The following is a 19607-nucleotide window of genomic DNA, read 5'->3' as shown; positions in this document are numbered from 1 at the left end:
CTTTTAACCTAATAACGTAGGGTCCACCTCGACCAGTCAGTGTGAGACATGCTAGTGCGGACAAAAATTTACACCCCTCTGGTGTGGATTAAAGCACTGTGTAGACATGCCCAGAGGTACAACAGACAAAACACAGCAGGGTTTACTGGGTGGGGAGAAAACTGTCCTAAGACCACTAAGAGTCTCATTGTACGGCCAAGACAATGAAATGAAGTGTCAGGATTTATTTTACACTGTGATTTTCTTTGTAGTTTAACAAAATATCTTTATCAGTCTGAAGTAATTCCCTCAATCCCCATGTCCATAATACCCACCACCCACCAAAATGCCTGCAGATTAAAAAAATCTAAACTGATCTTGATTAAACACTTAGATTGTTTATACCAAATTTTCAAACAGAGGGCTCAGACTTCACCTGGAGATTCTGTGCACACATGCAGTGACTGGTAAATGTGCGCATAAAATGCACATTTGTGAATGCAAAATTAATACACTCCCACAAAAGTATCAGAGTGTGCAGTACTCATTGTGCACGTACAGTTATATTTTCCCATGTGCTCTCACAGACCTTACAGTGATAAATTAGGCCCTGCTTTGCAAACTATAGGTCTGTGAGCATATGGGCAAATCTCAACTGTTTCAGACAAGGGGATGCTATTAGAAAGTAGGCAATGCACCAAAGAGATTTTCCTTATTAGTTTCAACATTGGATCACTTTCGACAACATGTTGGGGATCAGCTGCCAGAACTCTGGCAGTCCTGACTGTCAGCCAGGGTGAGTAGAGAAACTCAGTTTTGGTGGGGCCTGGCATGATTCCAATGGTAGCCTTTGACAGCACGCTTGGATTTGCTGCAAGTCACTACAAGCCGCTATGTAACATAGGCATGCCTAGACGTGCCCAGACATGTCCAGGCAGGCATATTACAACTATGTCTGGCCAGGTTCTCGATACTTCACCAAAGTGGGGGTGGTGTGTGTGCTCTCTGGCAAAAGGTAAGAATAGCTAATTGTCATGGTTATTGTGAGAGGTTTGTATGGGTCATATATTAAGAGCTGTGTAGAATATTATGTTCCAAAATTGTTGGAGATGACACATGTCACCTAAGGCAGGGTGGGCCTCAGCTAACTCAATGAGTGAGAACAATCAATATCGTTCAACTCAGCCGAGCCCTGAGTTTACAGTCTGGACCAGATGCAGGCCTGAGCATTGACAAAGACAAAGAAAACCCAAGAAAAGTCACTGACTAGGGGCCCTCAGGGCTGAGCTGAAGTTAATGAAAGGCCCTGATTATGAAAAGAGACAATAAGTCTGAGGCTGTATAGAAGAAGAAGAAGAAGAAGGAGAAGGAGAAAGAGCACAACACATTATCCACTACGGAGGTGATGCTCTGCCAACCTGAGTGTCCCATGAAAAGTGGATCTCACCTCTATGGACTGGACCAGTGCTGTAAGGATTGTCCATTGGGTGAGAAATACCTTATTGGATTGGATGGGAACTGGTTAATAAGTACAGGCTCTCAACTACATTTTAAATTTTGTGTAACACTGTAACCTGGTGGTTCCAGTCCTTTTACTTGCATCGATTTTGGATCTTTATCTTAAGCTATGCGAAATAAACTTCTATCTGGTTTTATTGGGGACATGACCCAGTGCCTTGCGCTGAAGAGAGCACTGAGCTGAGGGGAGGCTGGTGGACGGGGGTGCACTGCTTCCAGGGGGGCGATGAATCTGTGTGCCTTGCAGGTGTCCAGAAGACAAAGGACTGGGCACTCGAGTGTAACAAGGTGGTGTGTGTGAATTGCTACCCTGCAGTGGGAATGAGCGGGGCTCGCAGAGCCTGGAGCAGAGCACTTGTGCTGTCAGTGGCTGGCGGAGTTGGAAGGATTTCCCGTGGTGGGCTCAGATAAGTCTCTCTCATGCTGTGAGCAAGAGGTAGTGTAGTGATCCAGCGTCACACCCTGTAAATCTATATTTTCAAGGTCATTTCCAAATCCAGACATAAATGTTCAGGGAGCACGGGCTTGATCACTGTGCCCCACGGATTCGTCTCCCTTAAATCCATCAGAAAGACACCAGCATTTCCTGGAGCCACCAGGCTGCAGCCATCTTGGACTCTCTGCTGCCTTACACTGCATGGAGCCATGCTGCAGAATCACTCGGTTTCACTTCCTTGCCTATCCCCTCCACGGACACTGGACCCCATTTGAATCCAGTTGGTGACATATCCCCATCTCAGGAGCTTTGGGCAACCTCTTTCAGGCAGAAGGCCAGTATTACCATCTTATATAGCACCTTCGTATTGTCATCTGATACTAAGAACCTAAAAACTTCCTGCTTTTCGATCTTAAACTGCAGAATCTGGAAGCAGCAGCTTTCTAACCAAGTGAGCTATTGTTCTTGGTACAGAGGTACCCCTTCTGGCTCAGGGATTCCTCTGGTCATCCCCTTTCTCTCTGTGCTTGCCCTGAGTCAACTTCAAATTTAAAGGATTAAAAAAATGACTGAAAATATCACACTGTAAGTTAAAAATGAAAGCAGCCTGAGTATTCTCTTTTAGCTGATCCTAGCCCCCGGTGTTCTATTACCTTTGTGTCTTGTCTGTGGGATACAATGTCCACAAATTATTATCCGGAGGGCTTTTCCAAAGCAACAGTGGACTCTCTTGCTACGAATTTAGCCACAGTAGGATTCTGTCTGTAGAAGTCCCATATCCTCCAACTCCATTTTTATAAGAGAAAGAAACTTTGTGCAAGAAAAGAACATGGGCTGCAGCTTTAAGAGAAAGCTTAGAACCATTCTGAGGTGCAGTGGGTCTTTTGTTAGCAACCTTACCCTGGCTCCATGCTGCCTTTCTCCGTCCCAGGAATGAGCAATCTCAGGAATGAGCTGCACGTTCTCTTTCAGCAGAGAAAGCACAGCAGCAGCACCCACTACAATGTGGTCATGATGGGTGACACGGTTTCTAACCACGTGGTTCGAGTCATTTTCAGATGAAAAAAAAATCTGAATATTTTAAGGGCGTTTTTGGAGTTCAGAAGCCTGATCTGTGTTTGCAAACCCAGGCTAGTGTCTCTTTACAGCTCAGAGCTCCCACTAAAACTCTATGGGGTAAATTCTATGATATAAATGGAAGCTTGGGCTATTAATATTGTCACTACACTAGTCCGTGCATTTGCCAATTCATTTGCTATAAAGGAAGTGGTAGGAACCAGGAGAGAGTGTGGCTGAGTAGTAATAAGAATACTGTGACAGCCTGGAATGAAAGGCAGAGAACTGCAAAGTGCTGTACAACTATTAGTAACTCCAGAAAGTGTCAGCAATATTAATGGCAGTACAGCATCCTCTAAAACAGGGGGTCTCAAACTTCTTTTGCTGGGACCCCTTTGAAAATATGGGATGATCCCCTCCCCCCCCCCCAAAAAAAAGTGATGAGCCCACTCCCCATACCAGGCCACCCTTACTTCTGCACTGCTGCTGGCGGCAGCGCTGCCTTCAGAGCTGGGTGCCCATCCGCTGCTCTCCGGCCACCCAGCTCTGAAGGCAGCGCAGAACTATGGGTGGCAATACCGTGACCCCCCTACAATAGGCTTGAGACCCCCCAGTATGAGAAACGCTGCCCTAAAATGAGATATAATTTTACACCGTTATTTCTAATTAATGACAAAACTATTTAGGCTTGGGGCAATGTCTGTAACAGCAAGATTTAAACATGTCCTTGCAATGAGATCCATTGGAAGGGGAAAGTGTCCCAATGCAAATGGTGGATGTTCTATCACTTAAGTTAATTAAAAGTGAACTGGGAAGAGCCCTAGAGAATAATCCTGTATTGCTAGAGAGGAGTGGGCTAGATAATCTAACAGGCCATTTTCCTCCCTTGTTTCTAGAGTGCTATGGTTACAGCACTGTGAGGTGGGGAAGTAAGGAGTAGTATCCCCATTTCACAGAGGAAGCTCTGAGGCAAGAAGTGACTAAGCCAAGGCTACACACACAGTCCAGTGTGAGAGCCAGGAACAGAACACAATTATCCTGACTCTCAGTCCCATGCCCCAGTCATTAGTTCACACTATACCTGGGATTACATAATGAAGTTGATGTGTTTTTTCTCCTGACACTGTATAAACCCTGCTGCAGTATTATAATGCAGTTGATACTCAGTGATAGGGAAGGGAGCAGATATCAGTGGCTCCGTTAACACAGTCTGAGGCAGGGTAATAATATAGTGGTGGTGGGGGAGGGTTAGTGTTCATTGACAATAGGCGTCTCGCTAGCCACATGTTTTATTTAGGATTTCACTGAAACCAGGTCTCTAGATTTACTAATTGAGCCTCTCTAGAGTTTTCAGTGTCAGATGGAGTCCCAGAGGACTGATTATGGGCTGTAGAGATTGTCATGCCTAACTCACTGGGTTGAGTCCACCCAGATGAGCAGTAATGGTCAAACATTGTTACGGCGGCTGGCTGGTGACCTACCTTGTCCACTTAACATCCACATCAGGAAACTACCGTGCAACTGGCCCTTTGCTGACAATCTCAAAAGACACCAAATAAGCCATGGAGATTAAACTCCTCTCTCGTTCTTTAACATGGTCCCTCTTGATTAGGACTGAGGTTTCTCAGCAGAGGAAACTCACATTGCCGCAGCCACTGCTGTGTGTGGTTATAACCAAACAGAGGACTTTAATCACCAAAGCAATCATCCCAGCACCTGTTAGCAGCACTGAAGTCACTTTGTCAGTGAAGGATAAAGTCTCTTGGTAGGGTTGGTGTTTGGATGGCCAGTACTAGGAAGCTTCCTGCAAGGGAGAGCACTCTGGCAAAAAACCCCAAACTGAAGACCCCTGAATTTAGGGGGAATTTGGACCCAGAGCCAAACTGTGCCTCTGAAAGCCCAATAATGAACCTGTCTTTGCCTGGGGAATGCTGCAGCAGGGGATCCTCTGCCTTCTGCGTGTCTGTGCACCATGCAAATTGCAGGGAAAGTGAAGAGTTTTACTAGACATGCAACTGATTTGAACGCCCTTAACTGTCTACCAGCTAACTGTGGCTGATGAACGGACATTGCTGGCTGCTGAGTCCCCTCTGTGCACTGTGGGGGATGGGAGATATTCTGCAGAGCAGGGCACATGGCAAATTTGTTTCAGGCATTTAAAAGGGCACAGAATTGAACATGCATATTTGGGTTCTTTGGCTGCTTTAACCCAAGGTTACTGGTGCATTTGTGCTTGTGTTTTCATTCAAAATGGAGGCTTCCACATCAGAACCCCCTTCTCAGACTAACCCCACCCCTGCAGCTGCTGCTGCTTTCCTCTAACGCTAGTCAATGCCTTCTAGGAAATTCCCAGAGTCGAGAAGGTTAGAAATAGCTGGGGCAAAAGCAAATCTTGCTTTAGGGTGTCTCAATTCAACATGGTCCCCTGACTGGTAAATATCCAGGGCTGCCCTTCTCACACGGAGGTACTGGACTTTTGGACTTTAAAGTTTGTGGAAAGACTTTGGTTTGTTCCAACTGGCTTGATTTGTTCTGTGGATTTATCATCCATGTGAATTGCCTGCACAAATGGTTTCTAAAGAAGTCGTTTAGAAACACTCAGTCTCCTTGAAGAACCCCCTCTGGTGTAACTTTGGTTGTATTGTACATTCCAAGTAAATCTGATTAATATTTTCCGCCGAAATGACCTCTCATATGCTAGCATAGCCCGAAGAATGTGAATCAACAACATGCCCCAGGAGTCACTGATGTCTTTGGAGGAGAAAGAAGTGGTACCTCAGGAAAATACAATAGCTGAACCTGCAAAGCCACAACCATGATTAATTCAAATTTTAAAACAGGTTTTTACTTAGAGGATGACTTCAACCAATGGAAACCAGGCAATTCTGAGCTAGGGCTGATACTCAGTGCTCACTTCCCTCTGCCTGCATGATGGAGTGGCAGTCTTAATTTTCGGCACCTTATTGTTAGCAGAACCTGTGTGTTGTACCCCACAGCATAATCGCTGAGCATCTTTTTGTAGTTGCTATTGTCAAAAATTTTCAATTCCTTTGTTTAACAATGTACAGAACACAAAGGATAATGTTCTCTCCTGTTGGTATGATTTTGGCTCTACGTCTGGTTCAGATCTAATACCATAGCAATGGAGTTATTTTGGCATCTATTTACATTACAATGGGACCCAAGGGCCAGGCCACAGTAGGTGTCTCTCAGAGATATTTGAGGTAGTGTTCTAACTCCTCCATTATCCTTCTGTGCAAAGGGAACCTTCCCTTTTACCACCACATATATCCTTGTTCCACACAGACTTGCTTTTTATGTGTGATGAGAAAACTCCATTGTTACCAGCATTCTAAAACGGCATGCTACTGAGACCTCACAGAGCCTTGGCTCTCCACTGCCCTGCTCCGTCGTTTGTAACAGTGCCAGGTAAGTGCACAATGAATATGAAATGCTACCATTCTGATCCGCTGACGTTCTACACCCGCTGTGCACTGGTGTAAACAACTTTGCAAAGTGCAAGGCCACAGAGGAGGTACATTCAATCCCCATTACCCAACAGCCTTCAAGCATGCCCTGAGAGGAGAAGGCCCATGCACAAACAGGCCGTACGCCCTAGGTATGTCAGCACCACAGAGGCAACTAGTAAGAGATAACTGGGCAGCCACGTTTCCAAAAAGGGAGTGCTGTCTGTCTAGTGGCTAGAACAGAGGATTGGGGTCAGGACTCCTGGGTTCTATTTCCAGCTCTCCCACTGACCTGCTGTGTGGCCTTGATGTCATGTGAATCTCTTTGTATGTCCGTCTTCCCATCTGTAAATGGGAGCAATGATGCTCACCCGAACCAGGGGTGGTTGAGAGAATGAATTAACATTGGCAAAGTGCTTTGAGATCCTCAGGTGATAATTCATGACTATTATAATTAATCACATGCTATTCAATTCCTATCTGGAACATGGAGCTTGTATGAATTTACAAGAGATACTGAGCTTCGCCAAAGCACACTTGAGTTTCAAATTCTCTTTTAGTGCCCACGAGGACAGAAGCAATTTGCCTGTCAGTGTGCCTCGCTACCATGAACTGCAGGGCCTTTTTCATGTTTTTTCTAGATGTCTCCTCAACCCAAGGTAATGCTGTTCCTTGGCTTGCTGTTCTCAGGTTTTACACATGCATGGCCACCTCCTAGGACAGGCACGATATGTACTGTACCTTACGGATCCTGTGCTGTGTCCAGTTTATAACAATTGTCAAACAGGTCAGACAATACAGTATCATAAGGGAGTAGATGATGTTCCCTCTTTCAGGCACTGAGGACTGGCTAACCCATGGTGCCTCCTACAGAGGAGAAATTATTCCTCTTGTGATGGGAGAACAGAAGAAATTAAAGTAGCCCCAATTATTCAGAAAACAGCCACCATGGTGATGAATCCACAAACAAGATTAGATAGGTGAAATGGGAAAATGGACTGGTACATAGAGAAGCAGAAAGAGAAGGAATCTCCGGGTGTTTTGTGATGGGAGGGCAGACTAAATTAAAGTAACTCCCCTTCCTTAAATCGAGCAGCTCAAGTCCACCTCTGAGTATAAATGTGACTCCACTGAAGTCTGCTATTGTAGCTCAGGCAAGACACAACTCCCCTCTGTCACCATGCAGGTGACATGGCACCGGGCATCTATCTATGCATAGCACAGGCTTTTTACCTGAGGCTTTGTTGCTATTTTTCTCCACCAGCGCTATCACTTTGGATCAAAGACGCATTGATTGGGTCAACGTATCCAAGATGTTTCATGTCATATAACTAGGGAGCAAAGCAGCACAAATCATCCTCCAGATGACATACTGCGAAATCCAGAGAGAGACTGTGCTAAATAAATCACACCCACACACACCCACACACACCCAAGGCCTCCTACCTGCTCTGTAGCCCTGAGAGTTTTGAGTCCCCCCGGAGGTCTCCAGCAGACAGGGGCGGCCTGGTATTGTGGATCTACGTTATTTGCTGCACTACAAGCAAGTAGCGTCCCGGTCGCCTAGGCGATGACATTGGAGCTGTTGAAAGCTATGTGAAAAGTGTGGCAAGGGCTTGAGCTCTCCTTCCTGGAACACAAGGGAGTTACAAGGGGGTGGGGAATGCTCAGCCAACTGTGCCTGGGAATTAAGATGGTCATTGAAGCTAAGCAAGGTTGGCTCATCTAGGGTTCCAGAAATGCCCAGCCATTCAGTACCACTGAACAGCAGAGTGCACTGCCCTCATGGTAAATATACGCATGAAAGGAGAGTTTCTGTTTTATTAGCGTTTAATCAAATACTGTGAGAATGAGGCTGTTATCACAATGTGATACGCTCACGCTCAGAAGCCGAGGAGTTTTTTCTCTCTCTCTTCAGACAGTTGTTGAATAGTATAATTTATCACAGGCACGTGGACTCCGGTGACACCAGAATGTGGGTGGGAAAAACTGACCTGCCAAGCTGTGCCTAGAGCCGTCGCCAGTAAAGAGCACTCTGTTTCTGATTGAAAACAGTAGGCAATGTCTGTCTGGAAAGCCCTGCAGAACCTCCAACTAAGACGCTAATTATCTTCGCATTACGAAATTGTTGAATAACTTCTTACTGTCTCTTGTCCCTGCGTAATCAGTCTTGCTGATGTTTATGTGCTTAACCCCATTCAAACACTTGAAAAAGGCAGTTGAAGTGTATTCACTATTTTAAAAACATCATTTGAACTTGTTTGTTTATCCCCACTCAGTGTCTAACAATAACCAAAAGTATGTACCTAGGCATCCCCAAAGCACACTTAATGGGGCAGACTTCTGTCTGTTGTTAGAATATTCACATCTTTTATTCCCACATATACATTCATGTGATTTATTCATTATAGGTTGACATTTACAAGGGTCTGAACACATTAGCATTGGCATGTTCATATTGCCTGAGATGACTATAAAATCCTTGCGTTTATTTTCACAGGTGAAAAACATGCTTCATTTTCAAAGGCCCCACTCAGCTGAAATAGGTTATGAGAGTAATGCCTTTTGATGGAATATATTTGCACATATTAACCTCGTGTGAAATTTGTTTATATTGTGCTTTCTGTGTAGATTGCAAGCTCCTCTGGGCAAGGACTGTCTCTTTGGATAGATGTTTGTACAGCGCTTAGCACAATGGGCCCTGGTCTAAGATTGTGGCCCTTGGCACTACTGTGATAGGTGTTATTTTCAGAGTGCCCATTTGGTGCTGCAGGCAGAGGAATCTCTTTAATACCCCCTGTGCTGGCCACACATATGACAGGAAGCAGCTTAATACGCTGCTCTCTCTCAGTGGCTGGCTGTACAGCTCGGCCTACAGAAGCAATAACGTGATTTCAGTTTCAGAGTCTGAGAGGTTTGTGTGAACAATGCAAAACTGCACTGGGGAAGCTGATGTCCCTGCCCCAAGGAGCTGACACTCCACAGTCCAGCCCGTGTGGGAGCAGTTCAGACCCAGTGGGAGCAGTTCAGACCCACAAGCACACCGGGGGCTGAGCAAAGGCCTCACAGGGGTCTCTGCTGGGTGGAGTGAGCTCTGGGGAGGGATGTGATTGAGGCACAGGAAGACACATGACACATGGGAAGAGGGAGAGACTGTTTCAGGCAGAGGCTGGTGGGGAGGCATGGAAGGCAGTGTCCAGGTGACGGAGAGGGGGATGCAAAGAGGTGGCCAGGAAGTATGCTTGGGCTGCACGAGGGGTGAGCTGGCAAAGATGCAGGGGGGAATGCGTCTGGACTGGGCCTGGCCGGGGAGGAGAGGTCCACCCTGGATGCCAGAGGTGCAGAGAGAGCAGGGCAGAGAGCTGGAGGTCACACCAGTGCAGCCAGGGCAGGGGCTGGCAGGAGAACCTCCAGCTCATATCAGCCCTGCCTGGGGGGAACGCTCTCTGATTGGCGGCTCTTCCCCAGGAGGTAGGGCAATGGCCTCTAGATATTGGCTCTAGATTGTGATCGACAGCCAGTCTAGAAGCTGTTGTAACTTCAGAGCAATATAAATACTTCCTTCCAAGAGACTCAGAATGAATGGTACTTTTAACTACACTGGGGCATAGAAAGAAAGAAGCCAATGGGAATTTGTTTTTATGCAAGAGTCAGGCTCTAAAAAAGACTTCATGTATCACCTCACTAATTCAGAATAACAATCTGAGATCTTGAGTGACCCAGAAAGAAAGATACACAGAACACTATCTTGCACTATTTGAAGTCAGTGGGCATAGGATCGGGTCAATAAGGCAGCTACAGTTTCAACCTGAATTATCCATTAAATATTTCTTTGAAAGACAGTGGATCAAATTCATCCCTGGTGCTGACCCCAGGGATGTTACAAACAGTGTGCAAATTAAACTGCTATAAAACAAGGATCCAATTTAATTACCTGTTAAACTGAAATTAAGCATGATTTACACCTTTAACACTGATCTTAACACAAAGTAGCCAGTCTTCCCTTACTTTATTTAAACTCAAATCCACTTTCCATTTTTCTCAGAATCTTATGAATGTTCCTTTTTATCCAATTTTTGTTTACCAATATATTTCATTTTTAATTTGCAGTCTCACTATAAAAGCAGAGGGAAACTTTCACAAGTTGATGCCTCTTCTTTCATTACTGCCAATAATTAGTCAGGAAGAGGCTGCTCATGATCAGAAATTAAGAATCAGGAAGCAAGTTGGAACATGCTTTCTTAAAATATACTGATATATATAGGGGACTCTTCTAATTATGAGACAGTTTTGTTGTCATTTGTGGACGGTAGGGAATGAGGAATGTGAAAGGAGGAATGAGAAAATTGGTGTCTAATCATGGCGTTGCATATCACATCTTATTAAATAGTGTGCTGATTGCTTATCCTATTTGCATAATAATTATTAGTTTAATCTCTATTCCTTATCATTATTTGATTATCAGACTTCACACATAAACTGTTGCTAAAATATACGTTCAATAGCTGTCTATCTACCATTTCTGTATTATTCAGATAATTGTGTTTTATATACCAGATGGAAGTTTGTTTAGATAATGATATTCTCTTTTGGATGTTGAGGTTAAGTGGAAAGGAAGAACAGTTTTGCGGTTAAGACACTGTTCTGTTCCAAGCTCTGCCCCGACTTTCTGCTGACCTGGATCAAGTCTCTTCTGGCTGGATCTTTAAAGGCATTTAGATACCTAAAGATACCTTTCAAAATGTGGTCCTAGGAGCTTTTGAAAATCCCAATAGGTGCCTATCTGCATCTTTTGGTGCCTAAATACCTTTAAAAATCTGGCCATTAGGGTCCTAAATCAGTGGAATTTAGGCCCTTGAGACATTTAAATTTGACACTAGGAAGTTTTACCTCTAACTATACTGGTATAATTAAAGACCTACAACCCTCGAGCGTGGATGTCATTATATCATTATAAAGATGCTTTATTTTGGTATTGCTATTCTCACAGTGGCATAAGGCACCTTCATATTGGTATAATGGCATCCACACTAGGGATTGTACCACTTTTATTATTTTGGTAAAGAGTCACATGCTAACCCGTGTGTAAACCTGGCCTAAGGAGAGTTTGGTTTTGAGGAAGTTGAGGTAGGGATAGTCTCTGCTGTGCCAACATCACAGGTGACAGAAACACTAGCTGTAACTCTAAATGTAAGAACGGCTTCCTGATTACATAGAGAGGTTCCCCCAGAGAGGGTCTCCCAGCAGAGCCCACTGCAGCCAGAAACAGCAGGCGGGAAATTAATCACCCTGCAACTGGCAAAGGTAATAAAGTGAATTGAATCTCCAGATGGCACTTGGCACAAAACATGTTGTTCTCAGATGCTGAGAATATGTTCAGATTGCAAAGGGGGAAAACACCCCAGACAAGGCGGAGAAACTTCTAAGTCATTATCCATTCTGTGGATACTGGGCATGCATCATGCTCTGAATTGACTGGAGTCGTCGTCTTAGCAGCAATGAACTTCTAATTTATGCCCAGGTGCAAATAACAATGACATTGGAGTGGTTATTATTCTGGCTCCATCTAACCTAGGGGCAGAATATTCATTTAAGAAAGATATTTTCCCTAGGGACATCAGTTATTAACAATTTGCCTTTCTATAGCATCTTTCACCTAAGGATCTCAAAGCATTTTACAAACATTAATTAAGACTCTCAAGCACTCATTATACCCATTCTACATATGGGTAAATTAACACACAGGTAAGTCTGGTGACTGGCCCAATATCAGCATATCAAGATCAAGATCGATAACAGAAACCAGAAATCCTGCTCTGACCACTAGGGATTAGGAAAGTATTATACAATATTAGCCTCTGCTTGGATGGAAAAGTTTATGTGTCAGCTATGGAATATAAGGCCAAGTGAATATTATATTAGTCCTGCCCCATTGGCTTTGTAGAGTTTACACCTAGTCTTTCCTTCTGGTTTGTCCTTGTTCTTGGTTTAGAACCAATCCCATTCACCAGCTGCTTTGGGGACTAAGTCTGCGGTAGAATGGACTAGCAACATTAGACTGCCTGTAAGATACCCTTCTTTTCCTCCCTCATTTGAATGAGGAATGAGGACATTGTATATTCAATCCTTCCAGGGAGAGAAAATCTATGAAGATGGATAATCTGTCTCCTCTAGAGCTCTTACTGAAACCCTGAATTTACTGTTCTGCTCTGTGATCTTTTAAGAAAACAACGAAGTAAAAACAAACAAAGAACTAAACACTCCTATCAAATACATCTTAAAATGCTTCCCTGTCCCCCCCAAACTCTCTATTTGAAATAATTTCTGCAAACAAATTGTTGAATTGGAATAATGCCATTTCAGTTCATTTTTTGTTTGTAAAAAACCCCCAAAATATAAATAGGTTTGTTAGGATTAGATTTTTATCTGTGAATGTCAGTAAATGTTTATTTCACCATACACACAAACCAAAATATTTCCATGTATAATAATCAAATTTTACAGCTAGGCAAAATAAGAAAAATTCTGCTTGAGAACTTATTAGAGTTTGATTTAAGGATATTTATTTTATATTTTGACATGTGAAGTTGACAATTTGTGTTTTAATGCTTATCAATATTTAACTTTTTGAATCACAGTGTCTACTGTAATTAGATAATTGTTTAATCCCTTATTATGTGAACCCCGCTCCAGAATCTCCTGCAACTATGAAAATTTAAATCAATAAACATTGAAAAAATGCTTACACCCTTAATTTTCCACTGCTGTGAAAATTTAAATAAATAAAAAATGTAAAAAGCTTAAAAATAAACATATTATCCATCAAAATTATATTAAAAATAAAATTCTGCCGAGCCAAAATATAAACATTATTTGTGAGAAGGAAAAGACATACACCTATCCCGTGAAGAGGAGAAGCAGAAGTTCCCACCTTTGACTGACCAAGGATACTCAAATAAAATCAAGTAACATCTCAGAGTTAGGAAAAGGTATGGCAGTGTCTCTAAGTGATGCAACCGCTGGTGGATCTCTCCATTGCAAAATAAAATTAAAACCTAGGCAGCACTAGCCTAAACTTTGTCAGCTCTCATGTTCTGCTAATTCTCCAGAGAACCCTTCTCTACCTTTGTTTTAAAAGTTCTGTTAAATTTTGTAGCTTGGCTTCCTCACCTGTGTAATCTTCCTAGTTGGTTATACTGGCATCCATGGTAACAACCATAGTAACAGAATACAGTTCACTCCTCCAGGGTCACTAACTGTGCTCTCTCAGGATTAAAGTGATTGGATCTGGAACACACACTGTGGACTACATTCTTCTCTCAGTTACAGTGGGGTAAACCTAGTCTAACTCCAGTTAAGTCAGTGGGTTAAATTCTGCCTGGAGTTACACCAGTATAAATCAGAAGAAACTCCATGGTAGTCAGTTGGCCAGGCCAAATTTTGCTGTCTTTTATACTGGTGTAAATTCTGCTTAATTTGATTTTCTTCAGTCTATTGGATTTATTTTATTTGACTTCAGTAGGGTGAAGTACTATGCTCAGATACTGTGGTGATTATGGCCATCAAAATACCTAGGTAGATAAGGATACTCCAAATTTACACCCGAGTGAATGAGAGCAGAATTTGGCTAGTAGTGTTACAAGTCTGTCCTGCTTTGTCCAGAACATCTTTTTGGGCAAGGAGCATTATTTTCCTTATTTCACAAAACGTTCTTTCCCACCCACCCCCTTCAAACAGATCCTTTATATAAAATGTGTCTGCTAGAAATCAGCCCCTTTGAAAGCTTGCAACATAATTATAGGTTTACACCCCAGGAGATTCTGATGTGTAAATCCTCATCCCACAACAGATTCAAGACACCACCATCACCTTGGCTCTGATCTTGGAGACTGCCATTTTGAGACCAGCTTTTGGGGGAAGCCATGAGGGATGGATGCTTCCACCCTCCCCACTGCTCCCTGTACCCCTACAATGAGCGTGATACCTTCACAATGACCCCAGGCCAAAAGAACCAGGGATCCCAGGCCACTCTCAGACAGGGTTCTCACACAGCATATACACCTAGAAACAGGGCCTGCTTCTCCTCTTGCTTTCACCAGTTTTACACTGCCATATAGCTCCACTGACTTCAATGAAGTTATTCCAGCCTGAGGGCGAATCAACTTCAGAGTTACTGATTTCATAGTCAACAATTTCCAAAACATCATCTTGCAAACAACAGTCCTGGGGAAGTTGGTGCAAACATCCGACTGTTCAGTCTCTTATTTCACCCTTTCCAGTTTGAGAGACAGTTTGACTGAAACAAACAACGCTCAGATCAGTGACCAGAGGCTCCTACATGGCAGACATCAGCTCTCAATGCCTGGGAGAACAAGTTCAGAGTAGCAGCCGTGTTAGTCTGAATTCGCAAAAAGAAAAGGAGGACTTGTGGCACCTTAGAGACTAACCAATTTATTTGAGCATAAGCTTTCGTGAGCTACGCTGTAGCTTATGCTCAAATAAATTTGTTCGTCTCTAAGGTGCCACAAGTACTCCTTTTCTTTTGGGGAGAACAAGGAATCACTCTACATATGTCTGGATTGTCTGCATTTGTCTTACTCATTGGTTTGGAAACCTTTGTGTATAAATAGATGCAGACCCGGACACTTTCTGTGATTAATGTTCCATTTTTCTTGAGCAACCCTCTCTGAGCTGGCCCTGCAAACGACAGGCGAAATGAAAAGCTGGGGCGGAGATCAGCCTGAATATTGCTGTACTGAGGATGAAGTTTGAAGAACCAACCAGGCAATGCCCGGGGGGGAGTGGAGGGAGAGTTGGTTAACCCAGCAGGGAAAAGAGCTTTTCACTCGTACCCTGGGTGTTTGCCCCCGAATTCCCCCTCCCGGGAGTGTTTCCCCTGGTCCCAGGATCCCGGGCTGGGGGGCTCTGGCGCAGCCGGGCAATGCAGAGGGACTGGCTCTGAGGGGAGGGTGCTGGAGGGAGCTCGGGGAGGACGGGACGCGAAGGGGGAGAGCAGAGCCCTGACTTTCCCTCCGCTGAGCGCCGGGCGCTGCGAAGCCCCGCTCAGCCCGAGGGCCGGGCACGCCGGGCGCTGCCGCGGGGAGCTCTGACCGCCCCTGGCGCCTCGGGCAGCGCCCCGCCATCCCTCCCCGGCCTGGCAGGGCGCTCGGGCTGCCCTGGCTCGGCCCCGCAGCCGGGCCCACGTGCAGGGGGCCGCCCTACCTGGCTGCTGCGGCGGCGGCGGTCCGTGCGCTCGGATGGCATCGGTGCCACTGGCAGGGCAGGAGCCAGGCTGCACGGGACCCCTCGCCGCCCTCTCCCCGGGCTGGGGTTCGAGTCACCGCCTCCTCCGCCGCCGCCAGAGCCCAGCCACCCTGCGGGCTCCCCGGGGCCCGGGCCCGGGGCTCCTTAACCCCTCCCTGCCCGCGCGGCAGCCGGGGCACGGGAGGCGGCTGGCTCGCAGCGTAGCCGCCTTTCCGCGCTGAGCAGGCGGGAAGGGCCGGGGGCAGGGGGGAGGAGGAGGGAAGGGATGAGCTGGGCCAAGACAGGGGCTGGGGCAGCTCCTGGGCAAGGCCGAGGGAAGGAAGGCAGCGGCCCAGCGAGGTGGTTCCCAGCCGGGTCCAGGCGGGGCCCCTCTCTGCCTATCCACACACACAAGTCTATCACCCCTTCCCCGTGTCCCCTGAAACTGAAGCCTTGTCTGCCAGTCTGCGCATCCCTGAGCTCGTCACTTTTCCTCAAGGCTACGATTTACATATTCACCGCCACTCTGACCCCCAGCTCTCCGACACTAAAATGTCCCTTTAAAGAGGATCCAGGCGCAACCCCCCGCCCTCCACCTCCGACCCCAACTCATATACTTTTAAAAGGACAAGACGAGAGAGGGAATTTGAGGATGATCTTTAAAGAGAGCTTTCAGATATTTCTGATCTTTTCCCAGGAAGGATTTTATTTTAAACATCTCCCTGGGATTTTTAAACGCAACACTGGAATTGAGGTTCACAAACAATTGAGAATATATAATTCAAGCAATTAGAAATACTGCAAATCAGTCACACGCCGACCAAACAACAGGCGCGTACTAGGATTTACACCTTCCGAAATGCAATAACATGGAAATAAATGATCATTCCAAGGAAGCATCACGGTTTTCCTGCAAGATACGCATTCATATTTTCTCCTGGTATGTGTATGTGACCGTTAAGTCGTTTTTTAATTAATTTTTTATTTTATAAACCTATTTCCAGGAAATCAAATGGAGAAAATATGTCAGGTTCTGGCACACAAGTCTGGTATCAAATTAACGCCACCCAGGAGCGTACAGGGCAGACACTGCAAATAAACAGAACTGGAGAAACGGAGAGAATAAAACTCATTGCTACAGAAATTAAAACAAATAGCAAATTAAAAGCAGGAGAGAATTATTAACACGTATTTTGTCTCTGAAACAATGGCCCCATCCATCTGCTAGGAGAGGAATCCGTTTGCTTTTAATCCGACATTGGTTAAACTGCAGATTCAATTTGCAGATTCAAAATATTCTTACTGCAAAGGTAGGCGATGCTATTCCTTATTTTAATGCCAGAGATGGTTCTGTAGAGCCATCATTGTGGCACAGTCGGGTCCTTGACAATAATCATGAACAACAATAATAATTAATAAGGAGCCTAGCCTGCAGTCTTTATTTCGGCAAAACTCCCCTGGATGGAGTCCTTGAAACGTCCACTTGCGTATACAAGTTTTACTGACAGGGCTTTTTATAGCATAAAGCCAGCAGAAATACTTTGTCCTATCCCTTTTACGTGCGATTTAAACACCTGCGGCAGGGTTTGGTCAGATGGTAGTGGTATAAAGTAAATACAAAAACAATTAACAATTGTTAATTAAATTTCACTGAATGATTTCCCATCACCGAAAGTATTTTTAAATAACATGTTGTCATAAGAAACATTATTATTTTTATTTTGTAAATTCATAAGCAGAAAATCATTGCATTCTTTTAAACTGTGACCGCACTTATTTTTGTTTGGTCCCAGTACCTTATTTAGTAATTGTAAAGAGATTTTGGTTAAAAAAAAATTCGGAAAGGTTTAGTGATGCATTCGTTGAAAAACGGATGTGACTGTATATAACAATGTATTTATTGGTGGATGCTTCCAATCGGATTGTAAACAAAACAAAGCAGTGAGGTGCCAAGAAAAAAACATCAGGGCTGAACTGTAACATTAACTATTTCATAATTTATTTCTTTCAGATAAAAAGGGTGAGAAGAAAATTATTTAAAATATGATATTTAAAATATTTCAGGAAGGCAGGAAGAGACAAGGATTCGGGATTATTGTATTGCCGGAGGGAGGGAAAATTGAAGGGTAACATTGGCAAAATTAACCGAAAATTAATGGGAACAAATTAAAAGCTTTAGGACCAGAACCAAAATGTGAGATTTCTGTGCCTTGCTTGTATGTATTTTGTAAGCACATTTGTAAATAACTAATGCCAAAGGATTCCCAGGCGAAAATTCACAGGGAGGAGTTGGTTTCAACCTGCGAAGGTACAGACAGCTGGGCTGGCAGCAGACAGACGTTATCCCGCATGTACAGGAGAAAAGTAACCGAGCCTGCTCTGAGACTGCAGGAGGCCCCTGTCAATGGACTAACAGCTGCGTGACTAGATTAACGCTAAAAGAACAGGAGGACTTGTGGCACTTTAGAAACTAACCAATGTATTTGAGCATAAGCTTTCGTGAGCTACAGCTCGCTTCATCGGTCTGCGAGGCATTTTCCCGGCGTTATTCTGCACCAGCGGCGTCCCGCGGTGATGCGGGGAGGGTGCCCAGGAGACACCTGGCTCTGCAGAGCTCCCCAGCTCCCCGTGGCAGTACGGGACCTCCCCTCCGCCCCCGACACACCGAATCCCCTGGCCCCTCGCCAGCGCCAGGAGCTCGATAATCGTTCCGGTGCGGCCTCGTACAGACAGGGGCACTGACGGTCCCTGGGCGTCCCGAAACACAGCCCGCAGCAATCTGGCTGCCTCCAGCCCCGGCCTGTCCTCGATTGTCTGTCTGTCTGTCCCACACACGCCCCGTCTGTGTGTCCCACACATGCCCCGTCTGTCTGTCTGCCCCCCCACATACCCCGTCTGTCTGTCCCCCCCCACCCTTTGTCTCTCTGTCCCACACATACCCCCTCTGTCTGTCCCACACAGGCCCCGTCTGTCTGTCTGTCTGTCTGTCCCACACACGCCCCGTCTGTCTGTCTGCCCCCCCACATACCCCGTCTGTCTGTCCCCCCCCACACCCTTTGTCTCTCTGTCCCACACATACCCCCTCTGTCTGTCCCACACAGGCCCCGTCTGTCTGTCTGTCTGTCCCACACACGCCCCGTCTGTCTGTCTGCCCCCCCACATACCCCGTCTGTCTGTCCCCCCCCACACCCTTTGTCTCTCTGTCCCACACATACCCCCTCTGTCTGTCCCACACAGGCCCCGTCTGTCTGTCTGTCCCACACACGCCCCGTCTGTCTGTCTGTCTGCCCCCCCCCCACATACCCCGTCTGTCTGTCTGTCCCCCACACACCCCCTTTGTCTCTCTGTCCCACACATACCCCCTCTGTCTGTCCCATAGATACCCCGTCTGTCTGTCTGCCCCCCCACACATACCCCGTCCGTCTGTCTGTCCCCCACATAGGCCCTTTGTCTTTCTGTCCGACACACACCTCCTCTGTCTGTCCCATAGATACCCCGTCTGTCTGTCTCTCTGTGCCACACACCCCCTTTGTCTCTCTGTCCCACACATACCCCGTCTGTCTGTCTGTCCCATAGATACCCCGTCTGTCTGTCTGTCACACACATGCCCCGTCTGTCTGTCTCTCTGTCCCACACACGCCCCGTCTGTCTGTCTGTCTGTTCCCCACACACCCCCTCTGTCTGCTGTCTGTCTGTCCCACACATACCCCGTCTGTCTGTCTGGTCTACACAATGCCTCGCCCCCACTGTCTGTCTGGTACCCCTGGGTCTGTCTTTCCGTCTGCCCCACGCACGCCCCTGTCTGTCTGTCCCACAGATGCACCTGTCTGTCTGTCTGTCTGTCGCACCCCGGAGCGGTACCTGCTCCCCCCACCCCGGACTACAACTCCCAGGCTGCCCCGGGGCGG

The 19607-nt window shown here is 45.8% G+C and overlaps 1 protein-coding gene across 4 annotated transcripts in view; it reads right to left on the bottom strand.

The window, feature by feature from the left end:
- Positions 1-19607, bottom strand: part of TP73 (tumor protein p73) — an 87766-nt gene that overhangs the window by 67491 nt on the left and 668 nt on the right. The window contains exon 1 of one of the 4 annotated variants that reach the window (XM_048824736.2): positions 15679-15896. The exons of 1 other annotated variant lie outside the window; for it this stretch is intronic. The gene's annotated coding sequence lies outside the window, so the exon portion shown is untranslated. Of the gene's footprint in view, positions 1-7902; positions 8027-15678; positions 15897-19607 lie in introns of those variants that run through there. 2 more of the 4 variants (XM_075120974.1, XM_048824735.2) reach the window with 2 other exon arrangements.

Source organism: Caretta caretta, chromosome 18 (genome assembly GCF_965140235.1).
Source record: "Caretta caretta isolate rCarCar2 chromosome 18, rCarCar1.hap1, whole genome shotgun sequence".
NCBI lineage: Eukaryota > Metazoa > Chordata > Testudines > Cheloniidae > Caretta > Caretta caretta.
Note: the sequence above shows the minus strand (reverse complement) of the source record. Positions and strands in the feature narration are given on the sequence as shown.